General features: G+C 41.7%; 2 protein-coding genes across 4 annotated transcripts in view; one reads left to right on the plus strand and one right to left on the minus strand.

Annotated features, from left to right (window-relative positions):
* kcnj6 (potassium inwardly rectifying channel subfamily J member 6) overlaps window positions 1-13201 on the minus strand; it is a 62889-nt gene extending 49688 nt beyond the window's left edge. For 2 of the 3 annotated variants that reach the window (XM_069888874.1, XM_069888872.1), the window contains exons 1-2: window positions 13160-13201; window positions 9789-9900 (exon numbers count right to left, since the gene is read on the minus strand). The gene's annotated coding sequence lies outside the window, so the exon portion shown is untranslated. The remainder of the gene's footprint in view (window positions 1-9788; window positions 9901-13159) is intronic. The other variant, XM_069888873.1, reaches the window with a different exon arrangement.
* dyrk1aa (dual-specificity tyrosine-(Y)-phosphorylation regulated kinase 1A, a) overlaps window positions 1-26720 on the plus strand; it is a 225845-nt gene that overhangs the window by 183778 nt on the left and 15347 nt on the right. The window lies entirely within an intron of this gene.

A 26720-nucleotide genomic window follows, 5' to 3' on the forward strand; every position in this document is an offset into this window, starting at 1 on the left:
CATCAAAGTATGGGGCAGTAGATGACATGGAGTTTAGTAAGGTCCCTCATGTTAGCTCTAGCCCTCTAGTCCTGACAACATCCTTCAAATCTTCTCTGCATTGCTTCTGACTTACTGATATCTATGCTTTAACCTGTAATTAAGACCATAACCTGCCTCTAACTAAATTTTACTGAAACTTCACTTTATGTAGCTGAAGGAAATATATAATATTCTAGCAATTCTTGAGGCTCAAACACCAATGATTTAAAGTCCATATAACAATTACAGGTTGGAAACAGGCCATAACCCTCCAACCCCCTCACATCCATGCACTCATCCAACCTTCTCTTAAATGACAAAATTGACGCTGCTGCAATCACCACTTCTGGAAGGTCATTCCACTCAGCCACCACTCTCTGAGTGAAGATGTTTCCCCTCATGTTACTTCTAAACTTTTTCCACCTAACCCTTACTTTATGACCCCTTGTTCCAATCTCACCTACCCTTAAGGGGAAGACCCTATTCACATCTACTCTATCAATCCCCCTCATAATTTTATATACCTCTATCAAACCCCCCTCAACCTTCTACGCTCCAATGAATAAAGACCCAGTCTACTCAATCTTTCTTTGTATTCTAAATACTGCAATCCAGGCAACATTTTAGTAAATCTTCTCTGAACCCTCTCTACCTTTCTATAATTTGGGGACCAGAACTGCACACAATATTCCAAATTTGGCCTCACCAATGTCTTGAACAGTCTCAACATCACCTCCCAGCTCCTATATTCTATGCTTTGATTCATAAAGCCCAGCACACCAAAAGCCTTCTTTTCCATTCTATCCACATGAGAACCCACTTTCAAAGAATGATGAACTATTATTTCAAAATCCCTCTGCATTCCTCAATGCCCTCCCCTTCACCGCATATGTTCTGTTTTGATTATTCTTCCCAAAATGAAGCACCTTACACTTATCGATATTAAACTCCATCTGACATCTTTCAGCCCACTCATCTCAGCAGACCAAATCTTTCTGCCGTCCCCGAAAGCCATCTTCACTTGTTATGAGCCCAAAGGACCCCAAAATACAGCAGCAATAGACGTTCACCAAGACAAGTATTTACTTCAAAAAAGTTGTTTTTAATTATTTTAAACATGAAAACAGAATCAAACTTTAACTTATCTCTATACTTAACAAACCCAAATTAACCCCCTTCTAATTCTAAGCGCACGTGTATGTAATGTGTGTGTAAATTTAAGAAAAGTTCTTTGGTTCACAATTCAATCTCACTTCTCCTTCTTCCAAGTTCTCTGGATGCAGCCAATTCTTATACTGTACACAGAATTTAACATGTATAAAGTTCACCAGGCTTTGGTGCTTGAAAGGTAAATGTTTACTGCAAGGTTCTTATAGGGTTTACAGAGAGAGATTTGTTGTTCCAGGATTTCCGCAACTGAGGTAGCTCAATGTCTCGCTGATGAAACTTGCCCCATCAGGGTTTTCCAGATGGTAACCTCTTTCTTCAGGCTACCACAGAGTTCCTTTCTGTTCCACTTATTCCAAGAGAAACATCAGACAGACAACATTTCCAGCCATCCACTGCTCTGGAACTTTCTGTTTCCAACCAGCTCTTCCAGCTTGCACTGTTCAGCTCCTTTAGTGTCACACACACTAGCTGAGAGGGCTCTCTCTCCCTCTCTCTCTCTCTCTCTCTCTCTCTCTCTCTCTCCATCTGAAACTGCCAGAAAGCCCATGTGACTCTCTCACTTGCAAAAACCCTCACCTTCTTCAGCAAACAACAGAAGTTCTTCTCTCTTGATCAAGCTGTTGTTTTAGATAAACTAGACCCTGGAGTGACCTTAAACACACTGTTGGTACTTTTTAACAGCCAGTTTGTCTCCTCCAAACAATGGCTATCCATTTCATGATGTCATTTCAATTAGCACCGACTTGTGAAATGTGCATAAAAGTCTCCAAAGATCCTGCAGTATTTCAAGTAAGATCTGTTTTAAAATGTGTGTATGTATGTAATGTACTCTAAATTTTACCAAATTCTCCCAAAAACTTATCCATTACACACTATCCACAACTCCCCCTATTTTTATCATCCGCATATTTATTAACCCAATTTACTACTCCATGATCCAAATCATTAATGTAAATGACAAACAAGGGACCCAACACCAATCCCTGAGGCACACCGCTCGTCACCGGCCTCCATCCTGACAGACAGTTATCCACCATGACTCTCTGGCATTTATCTTCTAACCACTATTGAACCCATCAGTTCCAAATAATTTCATTCTTGTTCTTCTCGTTTTGGAACGTCGTGGAACCATGAACAATAATTTGTGGAAATAAACATATTTAGTGAAATGAATCTTTTCCTCAATTTTATACATATACTATGTCTTTACTCCAGTCAAAAGCATGTAAAGTAATGTTTTCTACAGATAAAGCATTCATATGGAAAGCAATTATTTTCTTGTGTATGATCCTGGTGACTTGATAATGAAAGTTCTTGCAATGTTATTCAACTCAGATCCTTGGAATAAATGAATAGAATATGATTTAGAATCATTGTATTTTCAACCCCTTTCATCCAGTGGTTTTGCACAGTTCATTTCAAAGTCACCAGGGAACTATGGGTACAACGCGCCCAATCTATTCTCATATCTCAATTCATTTTCTTAATAGAAACACAAAGAAAAATGCAATTTCCTCTGAATGACACATTTGCACCAATTTCCTTTGTATTTTAATAACTGCAATTGATTTAAAATAAACAGTCTAACAATTTAAATGACAGACAAGGAAATTCAGTGCAAGAATATTAACTTGTGCACTGTAAAAAGGAAATTGTGTCTTCGTGCTGTTTGACCTCATTATCACTTTTTTCTCGGCTCTTTTCTGGGAGGTTATGTATTTTTACCTTTGCTATATAAAGGACATTGTTTGACCTGCTGAGTTTCTCCAGCTTTGTGTTTTTATTTCAACCACTGTGTCTGCAAACTTTCAGGTTTAATTTTTCCACAGCGGTTATCCGGAGAGCACATTCTACCTGATGTGCTTTCTTACGCCTGAGTTTTCATCAGTTCATCCTGGGCTTTGGCTCATCTAAGTTATAATTTGTGGAGATTCACTTCTCTAATAGGCTTTGGCATATGTTTCCCTGTGTTCACACGCATGAGCTTATGTGCACCTACACGTTTATGTATGTATCGGGGGGGGGGGGGGAATGGTGAAATAACGAGGTGTGTGAATATCAGAGCTGCATCAGGAACATGACCCACTTTCTGACTGACTAACAGTGAGAGCTCGAGATGCTCACTCATTTGGATAATAAGCACCGTGTTAACATTCGCAAGACATCACCTGATATATTTTTCTAATCATTTCATCCAAGAGATAACATATTCATTGCACAAGGTGGATATGGGACTGACTGAACATGAAAATCTATGTTCCTTGAATACATTGAGTACAGTCCTTTCTTTTAACCCAGGTGATTTAATACATCAACCGTCCATTCTCTGTGATCATAATCCCTTCTCTGTAAAATAAATAATCTATTGGGAAAGATGTCTGCTGTGTTTTCCCAGTCTGTTCACCACTTGTCTCCAGACTCATCAAAGTGGTTAAGTCTTAACTGTTTTCTATTTCTGAGGCAATTAAGATTCGAAGATAAATGCTGCCCCACTGCAAGTGTTACAAACCATGAAAAAGATGAAAAAGTAAAGGAAAAACAGGGACTTTACAGGTATGGGCAGAAACAGATATATCTGGCCAACAGTTAACACATATGTGCATGAATGGAACTATGGGATAGCATATCTATAGAGGCTTATTTGCAATGCAGAACACAAGCAATTTAGATATTCCCTTTAAACTCTCGCGACAACGTGGATGACTTGAGAGAGAGGCAACTGTTCAGTTCAACTACTTCATCAATACAAACATTCACAACAACAGAGTAAATTTCATGCTTAAGAGCAGCTATTTTCATTCTTTTTTCAGCCATGGCCCCCATAGGACTCTGCTCAAAGTTTACTCTTGCCTCAAGTTTTAGTTACCTCTGTACTTCTCTCCTACCGACTATGTAAAAAATATTATGTTACATGAGGTGAAAAGAAAACAAGGCTTTTACTTGAATGTGCTCTGGATTCCCAACTATTAATCTACCCTAGTAGCTATGTTTTGGATTTCTCCTGGTCACAAAATCATAAGGTCACAAGATATAGGAGCCATATTTGGCCCATCGAGTCCGCTCCGCCATTCTAATCCTGAGCTGATCCATCCTCCCACTCAACCCCTCTCCCCAGCTTTCTCCCCATAACCCGTAATTTCCTGACTAATTAAATATCTGTCGATCTATGCCTTAAATGCACCAACGACCTCGCCTCCACAGGGGCTCTCGGCCACAAGTTCTAAAGACTCATGACCCTCTGACTAAAGAAAATTTTCTGCATCAGTCGGTGTAGTAGTTAGCACAACCCCTTTACAGCACCAGCTATGAATCACGCATTGTCTGAAAGGTGCTTGTATGTTCTCCCCTTGTCTGTGTGGGTTTTCCCCGGGGTTTCCGGTTTCCTCCCACTGTTTGAAACGTACCGGGGGTATAGATTAATTGGGTGTGTTAGGCGGCATAGAGTCATGGGTTGAAAAGGCATGTTACCGTCCTCTATGTCTAAACTAAAAAAAAGTTAAATGTGAATTTCATGGAGAAACCCTGCATGAGTTTGTCAAACATACCTATCGAATCTATTGATGATATGGAGAGAGCTAATGAGGAGATATTAGGTATGTGGACATTCAAAAGATATTTGATAAAGTGCTAGATAATAGGCTAAACATCAAGACTGAAGTCCTTGAATTTAAAGGGGCAATAGTAACATGGATGGGAAATTGGTTCAGTGACAGGAAACAGAGCGGTGGTGAATGGCTTTTTTTTTAGATTGCAGTAAATTGCATAAATTCTCATCACCTGCAGTCAGTTCTCAGAGCCTAGGTTTTCTTTATATATCTATTAATGGGCTCAACTTGGTTGAGAGCGCACCATTTCCAAATGTTCAGATAATATGAAACATGGAAATGTAGTAAACGATGAGGGGAATAGCCATAGAATTCAAGATCGTGCATGCGTATTAGTGAAATTATGCAAAAAAATATATAAACCATTACATTTTGATAAGAGAGATGAATAATAAGTTAGAGGACACGATACAGGAGCAGAGTGATCCGAGAGTACATGTGTTGGAAGTGGCAGGACGGGTCAGAAAATGATCATAGGAGGGGCACATAAGATCCTTGCTGTTATAACTAGAGACAGGATGAAGGAACTCATAAGATATTGGAGTAATAGGACTACTTCTGGGCATCCTTCTTTTGGAAAGATCAACGTCAAGTTTATTTATCAAGTCCAGTCTCTGGTCCTTGGTGTAAAACTCTGCAAACACACATTAAGATATAACCCACATACAGACAAATGATACACATGAACAGAGGTATATATAAATATGAAAATAAATGAATATTATTGTTAAGTAAATACTGGGTCACAGAAGGTTTGTACGAGCAGTTCATCAGTCATTCAGTAGTCACTCTGCCTGTGGGAAGAAGCTGACTCTCAGCTTTGGCTCTGATACTCCTGTATCTTTTCCCCAGTGGGAAAGATATGAAGACATCCATCCACAATGGTTCCTGAAAATGGGGGATAATACTTATGTGGACAAATTAGAAAAGATGGCCTTTCTCCAGGAAGATCAGTAGGGATCGGCTGAGGATATTTAAAATTACGAAGGATAGAATTTAACTTCTTGAAAAATTTAGACGTACAGAACAGTAACAGGCTACTAACTATTAATTCTTCACTCTTTATTGTGGGGGTGGGGAGGGGGGGGGTTTAGGGGTTAAAAATAGTTTCTTTTCTTTTAGTCTTTATTTCTTTTAGTTGTCAGAGGGAGATTTTGAGATTGGTATTGTATTAATTATGTTACTTTGTATTTGTATTACTTCGTTTTGTATTTTTTTTTGTATGTGAATTACTGACTTTCTTTATATGTTAAAATTAATAAATAAAGTTTCAAAAAAAAAAGAACAGTAACAGGCCCTTCTGGCCTACGAGCCCGAGCCGCCAAAATACCCTAATTTACTTAAGACCTCTGTAGTTTTGATGGGTGGGAGGAAACCGGAGCACACGTAGGAAACCCATGCAGTCATGGGGAGAATATATAAACTCCTTACAGACAGCACCGGTTTTGAACCTGTGTTGCTGGATAACCGCTGCGCTAACTGTGCTTCTATTAGGTAGAGAAGATAGAGAAGCTATTCCTTAACAACTTGGCCACACAATGAAGACAATAAATAAAAGAAGCAAAAGCACAATGAAGATAAGCTTTTGTAGAGCAGTGAATATTTGGAAACAGATATGTTTCTAAGGGAACATTGGAGAGAGATTCAATCGTGACACTGGAAAGCGAAATTGAAAGGAGAAACGTTTGCAGGGCTTTAAGAAGGGTTGGGAGAGTGGGAATAAATTTTGCTTTGAGTGTGGTGGCAAGCATAATTCCATCATTGCAAATTATTAGAATGACTATTGCACATTGCACAGCCAACATTCATAGTATTTTGCTTATGTCTGCAATAAATTGACAAGCAGCGTCCCAAAGGCCTCCTCATAGCTAGCGAAGGAAATTGAAACCTTTCATCTGACACAGAAGAGTGTCTTTCTGGGAGGAAGGAGAATAATGCTGCTATGGATTTCCCCAGTCTGGTCTCTCTTCACCTCTCATGGTGGCATTGAAAACTTATATTGTGCCTCTCACAACCCCACTGTGACCATAAAGTATTTACCAGCCAAGGAATTTATTTGCGCAGTGCAAGTACTTCATAATTTATGAAACACAGCAGCTGATAGGCACACAGCATAGTCCCACCAACCGCTGTGAATCTGTTCTCAGCAATGCTCGTGAAGAGATTGGAATGGGGAGAACTCTTGCACCGAAGTGTGAATGGTGGGATCTTTTATGCCTAGCTGAGGGAGCAGGTGGACAGGCAGGCCCTTGGTTATGTGTCATATCTAAAAGGAGGCATTTGCGAATGCGCAGGTGTATACATTCTTTTGCACAAGTCGATGGAGGCTTGAATTATAGAATGCTAGAATTATTACACTACAAGCGTAGGCTATGCAAGTCATTGAGTGCATCTCAGCTCCTTGTAAAGCAATTCATTCACTCCAATTTCTTTGTTATTTCCCCGCTGACTAGAAAAACATTCAAGCATCTGGCCCAATTCCCATTTGAAAGCTTTAAATGATTCTGTTTCAAAGCAGTAAATTCCATACCAGTATTACTTCAGGAAGTGGCCTTTCTTCATCATTCCCCATGTCCCTTTAGACTCAACTCCCAGTTTTTGAAGTAAGCATCACAGGACTAGCCTGTCCCTCTTCTCCCAATTTGGACGTCCACCTCCAGGGAATCTTAGTTCAAGGAGGTCAGATCTAGCTTCTCCATGAAATGGGAACATTCTGTTAAATGGCCTCAAGGCGTCAATTGTACCTGTGCCCAAGAAGAGTGGGAAAACATGTCTAAATGACTATTGACCCGTAGAACTCACATCAACAGTGATGAAGTGTTTTGAAAGGCTGGTGTTGAAGCAGATCAGCTCCTGTCTGAGCAGCAACATGGATGTGTTTCGATTCGCCTATTGTAGCAAGAGTCTACGGCAGATGCCATCTCATCGATTCTTCTCAAATCTGGAATACCTGGGCAGCAAAGATGCATATACCAGGATGTCCTTTATCAGCTACAGTTTGGCATTTAACACCACCATCTCCTCAAATTGATCAGTAAACTCCAACACCTGGGACTCAACACCCCACTGTATAATTGGATCATGGATTTCCTCACCTCCAGACCACAATCAATGAAGATTGCTAAGAACATCTCCTTCACAATTTCATCAGGACCGGAGCACCACAGGGCTGCATTCTTAGCCCCCTGCTCTACTCACTCTATACCTATGACTGTGTGCCTCGGTACAAACCCCCACCACCTAGAAATTTGCTGACAATACTACAGTAGTGGGTTGTATAAAAAGGGTGTTGAGCCAGCATACAGGAGGGAGATTGAAAACATGGCTGAATGCACCAACAACAACCATTCACTCAGTGTCACCAAAACCAAGGAGCTGATTCTTGATTTCAGGAAGGAAAAAACAGAGGTGTATGATCCAGTGATCCTTGGCAGATCCAGAGGTGGAGAGGGTGAGAAAATTTAAGTTCTTAGAGTTACTATTTCGGAGGACCTTTCCTTGAGCCAATGGACTAATGGCATAATGAAGAAAGCATGTCAGCGCCTCTACTTCCTCAGGAGTTTGCGGAGATTTGGTATGACTTTAGCAACCCTGGCAAATTTCTACAGTGGTGTGGTGAAAGATGTGCTCACCAGCTGCATCATGGTCTGGTTTGGGTACAGTTGCTATTCTTCCATCACCATATTCTTCAACAACAAATCCAATCAGGATCTCATTTAAATACTCTTGATTTTTTTTCCTCTCTGTATTGCTGTTACAGAGTTCTGTGCTGTCTATTGGCCTATGTGTTGTGTGGTTTTGTGTTGAAAAGTTTCAGTTTCCCTTAGAGAGCCAAGGTGAAGGTGGACTGCTGAGAGAGTAGGAGACGGACTGAGCATGTGCAGAACATGATCTAAAATTTTCTGGACTTGGATGATAAACCACCACTGGGGGTGCTGTGGAGTGGAAGAAGGCCCAGAGCATGAGTCATTGTCTGGAGGACAGTTTAAAATGTTGAGCATTTTAAAAGGGATGAATATTCTGAAGGCAGCCAGAAGGATCTGGATCAAGCTAGTTGTTCCTCTCTCTGCAAGCAACATGACAACTTTGAATTTTGTGCTCTCTCTCTCTCTCTCTATCTCTCTCTCTCTCTCTCTCTCTCTCTCTCTCTCTCTCTCTCTCTCTCTCAAAGATCTTTTGGCTTCAGTTTACCAAACAAACTGAGTTTTGTTTATGATCTTTGCTTCGGTTGAGATCGAAGTTTTGTGAGTCTTGTGTGTTTTGTGTTTGTTTTTCTGTGGGCTGGTTGGAAATGTAGCTTAGACTTTAATTACACAAAGGCCACAAAGGCTGGGGAATTTATTAGTTTTACACTGTTATAGAAATTTGCATAGTAACCAGTGGGCATTGTTATAAAAGGGGGGATTTTGAATTAAAGTTTGAAGGTGAATTTTTGTTAATAAAGTCATTGTTCATCTTTACCCCTGTGTGATAGGCCTTCTTTGTGGTTGCTGGTTTGATCTTGTAGCAATTGCACACTCCGTTTGTTTACAGTTCTTTGTTTACTTGTGTATGCTGTGCATAGTTTTTTTATACCCTATCAATTAGTGGTAATTCTGCCTTGCCCCCAGGAAAAAGAATCTCAGGGTTGTATGTGATGTCAAGTACGTACTCTCGACAATAAATATATCTGAAATTTGAAAAATCTGATATCTTTTCTCCACTATCTCTTCACGCAGTCGATATAAAGTCCACAATTCCATATGCCTTTCCAATCCGATGGGGTCTGAGGTTTAATAAATAAACCCACAAGTACAAAAGAAATTAATTGATAACACACTGGTTAGACTTCACTTGCTGAAATGCGACAACGTTTGGTCATTATTCTCCAGACAAGATGCAAATATTCAAGAGTGTTCCATTCTCGGACTAACAACCTTCTTTCTAAAAAAACTCAATAATCAATGAAAAATAGGGCTTTGAGGAAAGTTGAAAGACAAGTAAATTACTTACTCCTTTCTGTTACAGCTACTTTGGCTGACTCCACGACAGTATTTTGGTGGGTGTTTCTTATTCTCCCTGTTGGGGTGAAGTGCACTTTCACAAATATTCTAGCATCTGCTCCCTGTAAAGAGGGACCTGGTAAATGAATGCTCCTCTGACTTCAGTGGAGTAATTCTGCTTTGAGTAACATGAGATACATTTTGAAGAAGCAATGATGATGCTCTTTGGCAAGCATTCCACTGCAGGTGGTGCTACGGTGATTACTGATGTAATCATGGAGCACATTTATGATTCATAAGTAATGTAGGATTTTTTGCAAATGATTTATTAAATGGCATGACACGAGTATGCAGTTGTACTCTCTCCAGCTATTAAAATAGATTATTACCTCAGATGAGTTAAGCCCACAAGAGCTTTTCAATATGACAGCCAGATTTAAAAAAAAAATACTAATGGTGTGATTAATAAGATGCAGATGAAACTAAAATTGGGGGTATTGCTGACAGTGAAGAAGGATGTCTAACTAAGGTGGCAATTGGGGGCGGATGGAGCAGCACAGTTATCGCACCCTATTATGACGTCAGTGACCTGAGTTCGAATCCGGTGCTCTTTGTAAGGAGTTTTTTTGAGGGACAGCACAGGCACAGGCCCTTCTGGCCGACAAGCCAGTGCCACTTTAAAACACCCATGTAACCAATTAATCTACTAACCCCAAAATGCCTTTGGAATGTGGGAGGAAATGAGAGCATCCAGAGAAACCCAAGCGGGCACAGGGAGAGCATGCAAACTCCTCACAGGCAACGGCAGATTTCTGGCGTCCTCCCACTTCCAAAGGCCCACAGGGTTTGTAGGTGGATGGTGTATTTTGGCAGTGCTGGCCCATGGGCTGGAAAGGCCAGTAACTAAATTTCAAATTACACTAAATTTAAATTAAAGAGGATATTGTTCAATGGGAAAAATAGACAAATGAATTACAGGTGGAATTTCAATCAGAGAAGTGCAAAAGTAATTAATTATGGGAAATTAACCACAGCAGGATTTACACAGTGAATGGCGGAACAAAGAGAACTAAAAGTACCTACACTGCTCGACAGGTTAGTAAAGAAGGCACATGGCATGCTTGCCTTCATTGGCTGAGGCATTGAGGATAAGAGTTGTGCTAAAGCTGCACAAAGTGTGGGCTAGACTGCCCTTGGAGTGCATTTCTAGTTGCAGGAAAGATAGGATTAAGCTGAAGAGGGTTCAGAAAATTCACAAGGAATTTGCTTGATTTGCAGGGCTTGAGTTACAAGGATAGACTGGTGAAGCATGATCAGTTACACAAAGACTGAAGTTGCCGAGACTGAAGGCTTTTATTTACAAGGGATGGACAGCATCCCTGTGTTGGTCACTCACACTGACCCAGACTCGAACTGGGGGCAGGCTTGTGGCGTGACAAACTTTATGGGGTGTGGTGATATGTTTCCTCCATTGTATATAGTTATTGTTGGCTACTGTATATATGGAGCTGGCCCGCCCACTGATGACTCATGCCCTATGACTCCTCTCCCGTGGACTTGGGCCATAAAGGTCGAGCCACTCACCCTTCCCTCCATTCCTATACCTGGATCTGGGCCAGCAAAGTTCTTCTGTATATTAAAGCCTATCATTCCCTCAGCCTGGTCTTGGTGGTTACTGAAAGGGCACTACATGGGGGAGAAAGGGGGAGGAGTCACCAGCCGGCAGTGGGAGCAGGGTCAACCAGGAAAGGTCATGAGATTTACATACAGCATATATATACAATAGTAGTTTCACCACAACTGCATTTATTTTCCTGGAGCAAGGGAGGCTAAGAGGTGACATGATAAAGGTATGTAAGGCATAGATACGGTGGAGAGCCAGAGACGGTTTCCCATGGTCAAGATGTCTAAAACTGAAGGGTGTGAGTTTAAAGCAAGAGGCAAGAAGTTTAAAGGGATCTGAGGGGTAGAGTTTTCACAAAACGAGTAGTTGATATCTGGAAAGAAGCTGCCAAAGGAAGCGAGAGAAGCAGGAACAATGACAATATTTTACAGGCATCTCCACAGGTTCTTGAATAAGAAGGGCATTGAGGTTATGGAATTAGTACAGGTCAGTGGGATATGTACAGGCAAGCATGTTGGCAGAGATTTGGTCAAACAAAGGATGTGTTACTATGTTGTACAGCTCTATGACTCCTTAGTCAGCCATTCTCAACCTCTTCTCGTCAATAGCCTGCCTAAGACTCTACTCAAAGTGTATGGGCCCCTTTCCCGTGAAGCTGTCAAGTTTTGGTATCTTTCGTACTTCTCTCCATAAAACATTAAAAAAATACTACATTTGTGTTACACAAGAAAACAAGGCTTTTACTTAAATGTCCTGTGCCCCACCCCCACCCCCAACAGTTGAGACGATCTGATCTATCTCATTCCTGTACACTTCCCGATTGTCATCTACGTTTCTGCTGACAATCCTGGTGTCACCGTCAAGTTTGCAGCTGGTATTTGAATTGTGCCTCACCACACAGTCATGGGCATATAGAGAGTAGAGCAGTGAGCTAAGGTTGAATCCTGATTCAACTCGATGGTTGGTTTGGAAGTCTTAAAATATCTAACCTCAAACCGAACCAGACATTGGAATTCTAAAAGCCCACTTGATTCTGCACAATTTACTCTGATCTAACCCTGTGCAAGGTGTCGCACAACATTCATAAGGATTCGGACCAGCAAATCAAAAGAACCCCCAAAAAGACACTCCGCCTGCCCTCGGATGCCACTGATGGGATTCCCAACGCCCTTAGTAGAGACAGCGGATTGTGCATCCTGAACCTTGCAATCCAGATCCCAATTGCCATCATCCGTAAAAGCCAGGCATTAGAAAGCAATGGAATCATGAAGGGGCTTCCTTCTGTGTTGCCAAAGAAAACAACAAGGCTACCTTCGAGAGGTTGCCGGACCTTAAGAAGATGAAGGAAGTGCAAGAGATGCACAGAAGTTGTGTCAAGATAGAGGGAGTCCAGGCCATGAAAAGGTCTAAACTTTAGAGTTTGAAATGTAAGCTTGGGTGGTCCAGGGACTGTCAGTAGGAAGAAAACAACAATTGGTTCACTGAGAAGGATTTCTTGTGAGATAGGTTTCTGACAGCAAATTTTAGGCTGACCTAAATTTACAAATGGTGTAAAATGGGATGAGTCTGGCAGTGAGAAAGAATAAGGGCTTGCAGATCTGCTATTCCTGAGCCTGAAGTATACCTCATGTATTGTTTCATTAAATTGCATTGTAATGATACTGTCTATTTATATATTAACAATTTACAGTTTCTTCTTTTCCCATTTTTGTTTAAGGTTTCTTTCTTTTCCTGCATAAATCAGGATAATTACTCACCACCAATTTCTCAATAAATGATATGCACAGTCCCAATAATCATGGGGGCGTTGCTTAGCAACCTACCAGTGGTATCGTAGCAACAATGGGTTCAAACTACTTCCTCTTTTTTAATTAAATTTATTTTATTAGGTGATTTTGTCCTCTTTCATTTTGCCGTCAGCTTGATCTTTGTGCCTGCTACTCTGGCACATGCACTCACAGTCTGGTCCAGAACATCTCATCCAGACCATGATTGGTTAGTCCTGTTCTCGTCCTGTCACAGGTACGGCAACCTGACGCCGGTTCGCTCAGGATTCGGCATCCAGAAATCTTCTCTAGAGCACAAAAGAGCATTAACTCTACCGAGGCCACTTTAGAGATCCTTCAAAGGGTCCGCGGACCTCCATTTTATTGGCAATCATCACTTGTGATCTGATCCCTTGAGTGAGCATTGAATTGCAATTAAGTGAAGCACCTTCCTTACATTTGGCATTTCTGTGTGGTTTAAGAGGGAGTGTGCACCATCAGGAGGTCAACAATAAGAATGGAATCCCTTCAAAGATTTTAAATGATCTGCCAGAAGCTGATTCAGAACTCAGCAAAATAAAAGCATAAATGATGTGGAGGCACTTAGGACATGTTAGGATAGCTCTGCAACTAATGAATCCTTGCTAAAGAACACGTGCTTTCACCAGGGCTTTAGGGAACTACAGAAGGACGTCTGCATGTTCTTATTTTCCCTTTAGCTATAAATGCCAGCATGCACTAATATTTTTCTGTCGGATTTTCCATGATCTCTCTGAGACTTTTTAGTCTCTGCATCGCAAATTAAAACAGAAAATTCTGGACATACTTAGCAGCATCAGGTGGAGAGAGATAAAATGATTCAGGTTGATGATCCTTCAGCAGAACGCTGCTGAGTAACTGAAAAAAGAACATCAGCAGATGCTGGGGTTTAGTTCAATGCACAGAAGTGCGAGAGAAACATTCCTGAAGAAGGGCTCAGGCAGAAAATATTGGTCGCATCTTATTTCCCATGGATGCTGTGTGACCTGCTGAGTTTCTCCAGCACTTGTGAGTATCTGCTGGATATTTTCTAACTTTATATCAGACAGACAGCATTTGCATCATTTCCTTTTTAACCCCTATTTTTCACTATTTAGAGAACACGGTTTTCAATAATCAGTTTACCCTTGCCAGATGCAAATCTATTTCCTATATATTTAAAAATTTACTCCATCTCCTGGTATCTTTGTAGTTTAAATCTACCCACTCCATGGCTTACAGCATACATTTGCATTGTTTGGTTATATTGTTTTCTATCCCATTATCACTGATAAATAAGATTTGTAGTTGTGGCTCCAAAAAGGATCCTGTCAATTTGAGGAATGACCCACTATTTCCTTTTGCTCAAACTATTTCCTTACTAGGCCAGTGAGACCACATCCTGTGTAAGTTCCTTACCTCAAGTCGCTAACAGCCCGCTGCCTGTGTGTTCTTCAGTTGCAGAGCTCCACAATGGTTCGACATTGTGGTTAGCATTCCCCAGGGTTATCACCTCCTTCTCAATTGGGGGGGGGGGGGTGTTCTCCTTGTTTTCTCTGCTTTCCTGCGAGTCCTCTGCTTTCCCAGAGTCTGCAATCCCTCAAGGCCTCTGCCAGCACATCCTGGGGCTGGATCCCATAATCATAGAGTTTTAAAATAAAACTCTGTTGGCTCCTTTACCAGGCTGCTTAAAGCCTGTACGGAGCTGCCAGTAGTAGGATTGTGCGCTAGAACTCTGTATAGGAGCATTGTGTCTCCGCTCTCCCCTCCCCCCGCTATCAGCCACAGAGAAGGGATTCACCAAAATTAAGATAAGCAAAATATCCAAAATGGAGAGATCAATGGAACTAAATATTAAAAATAGATCACCGAGACCTTATATTTTTGATTACAATATTTAGGAAATGGAAATTGCTGAAAACATTGCCAAAGTCTAACTATAAACTACCAAAACCAACAGTTTTGATCAATGAATTCTAATGGATTGGGAATAATTCCTCTAGATTGGAAAATATGGCATAATTCTCCACCATATAACTGTGGCATGGTTAGTGTAGTAGTTAATGCAATGCTGTTAGAGTGCCAGTGACTGGGGCTCAAATCTGGCACTGTCTATAAGGAGTTTGTACATTCTCCTCATAACTATGTGGATTTCTTCTGAGTGCTTTTGTTTCATCCACCCTTCAAAAACATAGTAGGAGTGTACGTCAATTGGTGTAATTGGGCAGCACGGACTCATGGGCCAAAAAACCCTGTATTAAAAAAACATTGAAGACAACAAGATGTATGAGCGAATGATGGCCAAGGAAGCATGAATTTGTAAAGTGGAGACACAAGAGACTGAAGGTGCTGGGGTCAGAGACATAAGGCAAACTGGTGGAGGAACTCAGTGTAGTGCATTAGACAGAGAGTTGTGATTAATAGGCTTTAATCACCTTAAGGCATCAGCACATCTCACATGTTGCTGGCCCAGCTCTAAGGCAGGTAGTGAGGGAGAGTTTGGGCATTACAGCATTTATAGGGATTTCCAGGAGGGAGGAGTCACAAGTTCAGGGGACGGGCCAGCTCATACAATACATACATATATACATACAAACAATGGTCGCACCACATTCACCCCTTCTTTTGAAACAAAATCTGGTGGGTTGAAGTGGTTCAATCTTTGTAACAGGTTCAGCCTGCCAGTGGTCTCATCTGTTGCTGCGACCATTGTGAGGTTTGCTGCGGTCATGTCCGGGGAGGGGATGGCAAAAGGGAAGCGGGAATATTTATCAATGATACTCAGGAACTATATATTCCTGTTGGTGGACAGGAGAGGGCCCTTGAAGTCCATGGCCCAGAAGTTTTAGGTGATTAAGTTGTAGCGCTATTGATCAACCACATAAAACAGAGAGTTGTGATTAAAAAGCTTTAATCATCTTAAGACATCAACACATCTTAGGCTTATATATCACATGTATTTCTTTTTTTATATATAAACATAAGCAGCTTCTTTAGGAGGAAAGGGAATTATCAATTTATTGGGTTGAAATCCTTCTCCATGAATTTCTAAAGGTTAGGTCATGCCTGGTGGGGCTAATTCAATGTTTCACAGGTGTTTAGAGATAGAGCATTGTCTTTTGGATGTTTGTTTATGTGAATTTCCAGGAGACATTGATATCATACCTCAGAAGAGACTGTCAGTTAAATTCGAAGCTGATCTAGCTGATCTCGGTGATCTATTTTTAATATTTAGCTCCATTGATCTCTCCATTTTGGATATTTTGCTTATCTTAATTTTGGTGAATCTCTTCTCTGGTAGCTGATAGCGGGGGGAGGGGAGAGCGGAGATACCATGCTCCTATACAGGGTTCTAGCACAGAATCTTACTACTGGAGGCTCCGTATGGGCTTTAAACAACCTGCTAAAGGACCCAACAGAGTTTTATTTTAAAACCCTATGATTGGGGGATCCAGCCCCAGGATGTGCTGGGAGAAGCCTTGAGGGATTGCAGACTCTGGGAAGCAGAGGACTCGCAGGAAAGCAGAGAAAACAGGGAAATCCCCCCCCACCACACCAATTGAGAAAGAGGTGATAACCCTGGGGAATGGTGACCACGGTGTCGCACCATTGTGGAGCTCTGCAGCTGAAGAACAAACAGGCAGTGGGCTGTTAGCGACTTGAGGTAAGGAACTTACGCAGGATGTGGTCTGCTGGTGACTTGCAGTCAAACGAGTCACACTGGGCTGTAGATGGCTGGAGACTGACTCAAGATGGGGTGAATGGGTACCAGGTTCTGGAACTGGGATCCAAGAAGGTGCCGAGGGCAGGGGAGGTTCCTAAAGGCTTTTGGACGTGAAGACTTCTTGATCGTGCCAGAGGTTTGGACCTGGAGGTTGCTGATGGTTTGGACAGAAGTCTATAAGGCCGCTTAGGCTGTGGGAATGCTGGAGGTGAATCACGGATACTTAGAGACTCTGGGGAGTGGAGGGGGGAGCCTGTTTCTTCTTTTTCTCTGACTGTAAGGAGCACTGGGCAATTTCTGCTGATGGCAAATCGCTGTCTGCTTTACGGCAGACTAAATACAATTTTGTGCAATCTTACACCTTTTTCATTATTTGACAATAAGATAATAATCTTGAATTTTGAATCTTGAATCTTGACAGCAAAGTGTTTACAGTCTGTGAACAGCTGGTCTTGAAGGAAGAAAGTCCTTGTTATTCAAAGTTCAAATTTCAGATATTAATGACATTGAGGGTAGCAGATAAATGGTCAGTGTAGAATTATTTAAAAATGGTCACATTATGGTCAGCACAGACTATAAACATTTAACCATGTGTTACTAATGGTTCTCAACCCCTTTCTTTTCACTCACATACCACTTTAAGTATTCCCGATGCCATAGGTGCTCTGTGATTAGTAAAGGATTGCTCAAGGTGGTTTGTGTTTGGAAATAAAAAGTTTGAAAACCACTTAATTGCACCTCATTGACTTGCTATGTGCATGGTTTCATAACTCCAAAGGAAATGGGCCGATGACAATTTTTCTCAAGCAAAATATTTCAGTAACAATTGGATCAAGAGCAGTGATTCTCAATCTTCCCTTCCTACTCACACATCACCTTAAGCAATCCCTTACTAATCACAGAGCACCGATGGCATCGGGAATACTTAAAGTGGGATGTGAGAGGAAAGAAAAAGGTTGAGAACCACCAGGTTAAAGTTGCTGTGCCGTAGTTTGTATGTTTGAAGAATTCCTCCACTAGTACCCAGAATTGATTTAGTACCACAACAAACATCTTCTCTGTGTCCATACATTTCTAAGGTTTGTCTTTTACGAGATGACAAGGACAGCCACTTGGACCTCACATCTGGAATTCTGCTGCTTGGTCCAAATGCATCGGGGAAACAAATCGCTCTTCTCGAGTCTGGCCTACTTGCTTAGGAAATGGAAAATGCTGAAATGTTAGTTCTGTTTAACCTTTCCACAGATTTGGCTGAGGCTGCTGTGTTTCTTCTAATTTTATTGCAGATTTACATCAGCTGCAATTTTCTTTTTATTTTGAAAATGCTCAACAGGCCTGTCAATTTAGGATGGTGGGGGGAAAAAACTTGCCCTTTAGAGCAATAAAGGTGGGGCCGGATAATTGGTTACTGAGACTGCTGCGGATTCAAATGTTCCTACATCCTAATGACATTAGCACAAAGAGTCAGGACAGAAATCTTAATGAAGGTGGCAAAACTGTGCCCTCCTAATACACCAATCACCCTACAGCCCTCTTGGTTTTTGAAGGGTGGAAGGGAAACGGAGCAGTCAGTGGAAACCCATGCAGAGGCAGGGAGAATGAAAGCGCTTCTCACAGACTACAGGCAGATTCGAGCCCGGGTCGCTGGCGCCGTGATGGCATTGATAGAGGTATTCAAGATATTGAGAGGAGTAGATAGACTGGACAGCCTGTGACTCCTTCCCAGGGCACCACTGCTCAATATAAGATGGCATGTCTTTAAGGTAATGGGTGGGAAGTTCAAGGGAGTAACGAGAGGAAGGTTTTTTTTAAACCCGGAGAGGGGTTGGTGTGTGGAATGCACGACCTGGGTCAAGGGGGGAGGCTGGTATATTGGGGAAATTCAAGAGATGACTAGGGAAGCATATGGATGAATTTAAAGTGGAGGGTTATGTAGGAGACAGGGCCTAAAGGTCGGCACAACATTGCAGGCCAAGGGACTTCTACTGTGCTGCCCTGTACTGTGTTCTATGTAACCATATCACTAACCTTGGCCATTTCTCTTGGCAAATGAAAGCAAAGGCTTCTCTTTGATCTTCTGACCTGAATTAGACATCCCTCAAAATGCAACTTCAATGGATCTGATTTTCTGCATTTAAATTGGCAGGTTAAGCACAGAGCAGTCATTCAGTTAAAATGGCATATCAATTGCAAATTGCAGCCGAAGTCACTGATTTTATCACATTCTGTCTCAGCCCGTTAACACCAAAAAAATCTGTTCTTCTGTTGAAATGGGAATGATTATAAACTCGTTAGAAATACTGCAGTTAAATGCACGGCTGCTATTTTAACAACGTTTCAATCCCCTTTCTCTCATTGCTGTCAAGAGGGCAGTGTTGAAATCGAGTCGTGTGATTCCCTGCATGGTTTATATATATATTAGTGCAATAGCTCATGTGAAGTGGGAGCCATAGTGTTGTTAATTCTTAAAATGCAATGAACTGAGCTATTGTAATAATATAAAAGAACATTTCTGTGTAATATCAAGGACTCACACAAATACCCCTTTTTAAACTATAAAATTACTGCATTATTTTTTTAATGATTTGATTAATAATGAAGAATATTACATCTTATACTGGAAGTCAGAGTTAATTATTTTTTGTGCATGTTCGGCATTTACAGCCAACCAGAAAAACTGATGTAACTACAAAATCTGGGATAATTAATTTTAAAATATTGCCTGCGTTCTTTTTCACTTTAGTTTCTGAATTAAGATGTGATCTCTGCACTTCCTGCTGGTAATAATGTGCAGGGACTGCAGCTGCCCATCATTGCTATTAGGAATTCTGGGAAATGACTCTGGTCCTTAAAGGAGCAGTCTCCATGGCAGCCAAAACCTAAGAATAGTCTGCCTTGCAGGTGAGAAAAATTGCAGGGAGGGGGTGATGTCTTCACCTTGCATGGCCATAACTCATAGTTCAAATGACATGGAGCAAGGGGTACTGCTGTGGGGCATGAGCTCATTGTCCTGCAGAACTCACAACGTGAGCCAGTACTGGGAATACTGCCTAGAGAGAGACAGATTGATGTGAGGATCTTTCAGAACATTACTCAGATAGCCAGTGGCTGATAAGATATTCTAGAGTGGGATGTCCTCTTGCTGACGTGCTGTTTTATTGGGAGATAAATTAAAAAAAGGTCACAGATTGCATGTTACAACAATTTTTTTGGGCAAGGGAAGGATGAGTGTCACACACATTGAAGATATCATTACGGCTGCAAATGATCCTGCAAGAGTGACTGCTGTTCAAAGATAGAATTGACTGAGCAATTTTGTGTTGGCAGGATTTCAATCGAGCAGGTATAAAATAGCTTTTATGTGCATAAATCTAGGTGCATTTTTCTGCAGGAATTTTATGCACTTTTTAAATACTTTGTGCTGATGACATAATAAAGATTCTTTACATAAGGAAGTTGCTGAGGCAATACAGGTGCTCCCCTACTTACTGAGTTACAATGGCTCAAATCTGTACTTTCAATTTCAAATTCTAATCTGGCCCCACACTTGCGATATGTGGTACGCTACTCTCTCGCGATGCTTGGCATCCAGCAATTAATTTTAGTTCAATGCTTCAAACATTCTTCGTGCCCAGTGTGCTTTCAGCTGTGTATGTTGATGGTTTTTTTCAGTGTGGCATAAAAGTTTTCAAAATTTAATGCTTAAAAAATGGTAGTTGCGGCATTCTTTTTCGACTTACAATGGATTTGCCAGAACGTAACCACATCATAAGTTGAGAGCACCCGGTATAAGCTAAATTTCACTTTGGAGGTGGATCGTTTCTCATTGAATGTTCAAGAAATATAAACGCGGCCAAGAATTAACAATATATCTATCGCGAGCACTCAATCTGCTTTTCTCCTTAATCATAGCCAAAAAATGCTCTGGGAACAACTGGATGAATGACTAGAAATCTGTTACACAAAATACCTTGAAACTAATGAAATAGCAAAAATGAAAAATTGAAATGATGAATTAATATCAGTAATGAAACAGTCATATATCTGGAAATTATTCAACACGTTAGTTTTCTTCCTCTAATGTTGGCGGGCTCTACCTTCTGAATCTGTGTGACACTGACCCTATCGGTACTCCCACCTTATTAAAGCAAAATCATTGGGCGCGGAAAATCCAAAACATAAAAGTACTTGGAAAGGTTTTTTTTAAATTTAATTCTGCAGGAATTTAGCAGGTCTACTTTGACAGATTTTCCCAGTCCATGATTCTTGCCGTTGAGGAGGACAAGAACTTCAAACCTTCGATTTTGTCGGTAAGCTATCCTCCAAGTATTGCCAGCACATTTAGCATAACGGTGCTAATTCAGCGGCAAAGACCCAGGTTCAAATCTGGCTCTGTCTGTAAGGAGTGTGTGCGTTCTCCTCATGACCTGCATGAGTTTTTCCAGGTGCTCTGGTTTTCTCCTACCATCTAAAACTTACAGGTTTGGCATGTAAATTGGGTGCAATTGAGTGGCTCAGGTTTCAATGGACAGAATGGGCTTCTACTGTACTATATCGTTAAACCATTAAAATTAAAATTAAAAATCACCTTGAAGCTTCAGTGAAAAATCTAACACCTTTCACTGTTGCTGCATCTCCCATTATAATTATGGGAGTATTTTTATCACATAGTTGGCCGAAGCAGTTCACCACATCCTTCTGAAGGACAATTCAATCGTGTCCAACAAAAAAGTCACATTTGAGAAACAAATAACAAAGGAATAGTTTAGAGAAGGTGTGGTGCGCGATTAGCAAAACAAAATCTCCCTTCACTCCCACTAACAAAAGGCGATTAGTTCACCAATCACGCAACTTGCAGTCTCAAGCAACCAGAACATTCACTTCTCCGGCATCCAACAATCCCAATAGGTGCCGGATACCAGGTGTTTTATTGTATATTATTGGCCGTTGAAGGACATTTGAACATATGGAGAAGCTGAATATTCCAAAGCAAAATTCTAAAAGTGATTAATGTCAAAAAACGAGTTGGTATTAACATTGCCTTTATTTTACCTGTCAGAATCCTTCAAAATTTTTCACAATGAACGTTAGAATGCAGTTAGGTATGAGAGTGACAGTCAATGGATGAAGAAGATGATCATTAACTTCAGGAGAGGGGAAGAGTCCAAACCACTGATCACCGTAATGGTTCTGAAGTCAAAAGCGTAGATAGCTTAACGTTCTTCGGAATAAATATCTCCAATGACCTGACCTGGGACAAGCATGTTGTCTGAAAGGCAATAAAGCGCATCAATGCCTCTACTTTCTTCGAAGACCATGGACGTTTGGCATGTTCTCCTGTTCATCTACAGGTGTGTCATCGAGAGGATACTTACTGGATTTAGGGAGCTGCTCTGTCCATGATTGGAAGAAACTACAGAAGCTAGTGAATGCAGCTTAGAACATAACACAAATTTCTCTCTCCTCCATGGACTCCATCTCTATCTCCTGCTGCCCAGAAAAGGCAATAACCTACTGAATAACCTATGACACCCTGGATCTCTCCCATCAGGGAGAAGGAAGAAGAGTGTGAAAGTGCATACCAATAAGCTTAAGGACAAATTCTTGCCCACATCAATCAGACTCTTGAATGAACCTCATAAATGTGCTGTCCTGCTGCCTTTGCTCAGTGTTGATTGATCATTTCAATGCAATTGTGCACTTTACTACAGAGAGATTCCCTATTATTTTACTTGCAGAAGAACCATTCTCACTGCACTAAGTATAAAATGACAAACAAATTTAAACAAACTTCAGATTTTAAAAAAAACAACCATTTGAGTTTATTGAAATGCTTTGAAGTATTCATACATATTTTAGACCTTATTTTAGTGGGACAGATTCCTAAATGAACAATGAACCAGTGCACAATCTCACTTTTTCTTTTTCTTGTACCATTTTTATTTATTTTGTTTTTTCTTTTCTTTGGCTTGGCTTCGCGGACGAAGATTTATGGAGGGGGTAAAAAGTCCACGTCAGCTGCAGGCTCGTTTGTGGCTGACAAGTCCGATGCGGGACAGGCAGACACGGTTGCAGCGGTTGCAGGGGAAAATTGGTTGGTTGGGGTTGGGTGTTGGGTTTTTCCTCCTTTGCCTTTTGTCAGTGAGGTGGGCTCTGCGGTCTTCTTCAAAGGAGGTTGCTGTGGTTTATATAAACATTTGTCCTGTGATGCTACCGAAAAACAACAATGACTTCTGATTTCCAGCGAATGCCTTTTATGTTAAACTTTCCGAGGTTGATGCAGCTTGATCTAGCCTTCCTGAGTGATACCATTAATGTCATGGAATAACCCATTGACCCAGGGTCTTGCCACTCAAAATTAGAACTGCTGCTCCCAAGAAGTTTTGGATGGATGAAACATAGCAGGTAAGTTTGACCTTTAATCGTTGCTTAGCACTTACTGTGAATGCCTGGCAAATATATTTATACCCGTGAATCCAAATTAAAGGTTACATTGATGTAAATAAAGTGAAATCCATAGGATTGAAGTGAAAAGAGGAAACCTTTGCAAACCAAATGTTCTTTCTCTTGCATTTTATCTTTGAGATTAACAAGGATAATTTGGCATCCCAAATTTTAATTTTATTTTAAGTGATAGAGCATGGCAAAGGGCCCTTCCAGCTCATGAAACCAATGCCACCCAATTAAGATACCCACCAAAATTTGGATAGGTACGTGGATGGGAAGGGTATGGAGGGATATGATCTGGGTGCAGGTCATTGGGACTGGGCAGAATAATCATTTAGCACAGACTAGATGGGCCAAAGGGCCTGCTTCTGTGCTGCAGTGTTCTATGGTTCGAACCCTTAACGTTTTTGGAGAATGGAAGGAAATCAGAACACTTTGGAGAAAACAGAGAAAACCCACACAGGTCACAGGGAAAACATACAAACTCCTTATAGACAGTGTTGGATTCGAACATGGGTCATTGGCACCGCAATATCGTTAACTCCAACATTAGCTGTGCCGCTCATGTACATACAACTCATAGATCATTTACAAATTTCACACAATAAGCTCCTTCAACATTGTCAACGTATATGACGTTCTGAAGAAATACTTCAGTCCGATTCTGGAGGCGGTGCTGAAAGAGAGTAACTTTCAACAGAATCGCACAGTGCTGGACATTGGAGATCTGGATGCTAATGTTTTGTTTTAGCTGAGAGGGGATTTAGTTGCCACCCACCGGTGTATGTGAGAACTTATCAAGAAAAGAGAGACAACCAACTCCATTAGTTTTGTAAAATAGCTTTCAATGCCAAACCTATCATTGTGCCCTGATGCCCAGAAAACATAATATCTCTTTCCTAATTTAGTTTTCTCCATATATACTTGCTGATCAGCGAGGAAGAGATGGAGGCATGTGTCAATAACATCCCCCATATTGGTTTTGAAATCATGACTCCTAACGCTTAACCCTATGGTTAAAAAACACAATACTGGAGAAACTCAGCAGGTCAAACAGTATACTTTATTCTTTCTTTGGCTTGGCTTCGCGGACGAAGATTTATGGAGTGGTATGTCCATGTCTGCTGCAGGCTCGCTGGTGACTGACAAGTCCGATGCGGGATAGGCAGGCACGGTTGCAGCGGTTGCAAGGGAAAATTGGTTGGTTGGGGTTGGGTGTTGGGTTTTTCCTCCTTTGTCTTTTGACAGTGAGGTGGGCTCTGCGGTCTTCTTCAAAGGAGGTTGCTGCCCGCCGAACTGTGAGGCGCCAAGATGCACGGTTTGAGGCGAGATCAGCCCACTGGCAGTGGTCAATGGGGCAGGCACCAAGAGATTTCTTCAAGCAGTCCTTGTACCTCTTCTTTGGTGCACCTCTGTCTCGGTGGCCAGTGGAGAGCTTGCCATATAACACGATCTTGGGAAGGCGATGGTCCTCCATTCTGGAGATGTGACCCACCCAGCGCAGTTGGATCTTCAGCAGCGTGGATTCAATGCTTGCGGACTCTGCCAGCTTGAGTACTTCGATGTTGGTGATGAAGTCACTCCAATGAATGTTGAAGATGGAGCGGAGACAGCGCTGATGGAAGCGTTCTAGGAGCCGTAGGTGATGCCGGTAGAGGACCCATGATTCGGAGCCGAACAGAAGCGTGGGTATGACAATGGCTCTGTGCATGCTGATCTTTGTGTGTTTCTTCAGGTGGTTGTTTTTCCAGACTCTTTTGTGTAGCATACTTTATATAGCAAAGATAAAGATACGTAACCAATGTTTCAGGCTTGAGTGCTTCATCAAGGTATGAACAAAATGTAGGCAGTAAACCAAACAAAATAGTGGTGGAGGAGGAGCACTGTCCCACAGGCAGGAGGTAATAGGTGGATAAGGGAGTGTTATTTGTGCATTGTGGAGGAACATGTGGCTTCCCTATCTGGAACATTGTGGATTGCAGAGGATCACGTGACCTCCCTATCTGAAACCTAGTCAGAGCTTACATCACCTGCCAATCAAGGTTGGACACCGGCCACCCATTAGTGCACACCTTACCATTGGCTCATTTAAATGATTCACTGTCATCATTTGGTCAGATGCCCAGCTCAGAACAGAATAAAACATCAATTCATACCACAATTCTTTCTCTCTGCCTCTTGGACCAAATACCAGACGTCGCTCCACGTCAGGTCGCTACTGTGGACATTACTGGAAGAGTTGCAGGTAAGTTGTGCAGTACACTGAGTTGAGCCGTAGTACTGCAATAGATCAGTGCTTGCAGAGAGGTACAGGGAATTGGGTGTGTGTTTGAAAGTTCCTGTCTGGGAAGTGGGTACACGTGCAGGAGAGTGTGGTAGGGTAAACAGCTACCAGTATTGGTGTCTCTTGCGCCTGATGTGACCGCTTGCACCATTATAGTTTTTGTCTTGTACCATGCAGAAGATAGGTAGCCACTGGTATTAGAGTAAAACCTGGGTCCAATGTGAATGTCTATATAATTATTTAGTAGCAGAGTAATTAAGTTTCATTTGACTTCTTCACCTGTTTGTTTCCCGTGTGTTCAATAAAGTTACCTTGGATTGTAACTCTTGTGTCCAAGAGAACCTGATACTTCCCAAACACAATGGGGAGAAACGGAACACCAGCAAACGAGGGGAGGGGGGAAGCCCCTTCTCTGCATCAGAGAGACTGGACGCAGACTGGGAGATCGCTTCACTGAGCACCTTTGCTCGTCCGCATCGGTGATGGGAATCTCCCACTGGTGAACCATTTCAATTCTGCGGCCTACTCCAACACTAACATGACTAACCATGGCCTCATGTACTGTCAAACCAAGACCAACCCTTAAATTGGAAAACCACACCTTAATTTGCGGATGGGCACCCTCCAACCTGATGGCATTAACTTCTCTGGTTTTTACTCCTCATTCTCCCTCTCTTCCCCATCCCTCTGTCTTCTGTCCATCCTCTTCATTCACAAAACCTTCCCCTTCCCATTGTTTTCTGATGTGCCCTCCCTCCCTTATCCATCTATTACCGCCCGCCTGTGGGCCTGCGCTCCTCCCCCTGTCCCACCCACTCAACATTTTGTTCAGGCGCCTGCCTACATTTTTCTCATACCTTGACGAAGGGCTCAAGCCCAAAACATTGGGTAATTATCTTTATCCTTGCTATATAAAGTATGCTGTTTGACCTGCTGAATTTCTCCAGCATTGTGTTTTCACTAAAGGAAGGTGTCTGCAGACTTGTGTGTTTTACATGTGTTCTCCTCTCTGCAGACATACAAGGCTCCCTCTTGCAAAGCCTTCACTCCAGTGCTCCAGCGGCATGCTATGCTTTCTA

This window comes from Narcine bancroftii, chromosome 7 (genome assembly GCF_036971445.1).
Source record: "Narcine bancroftii isolate sNarBan1 chromosome 7, sNarBan1.hap1, whole genome shotgun sequence".
In the NCBI taxonomy this organism is placed as follows: domain Eukaryota; kingdom Metazoa; phylum Chordata; class Chondrichthyes; order Torpediniformes; family Narcinidae; genus Narcine; species Narcine bancroftii.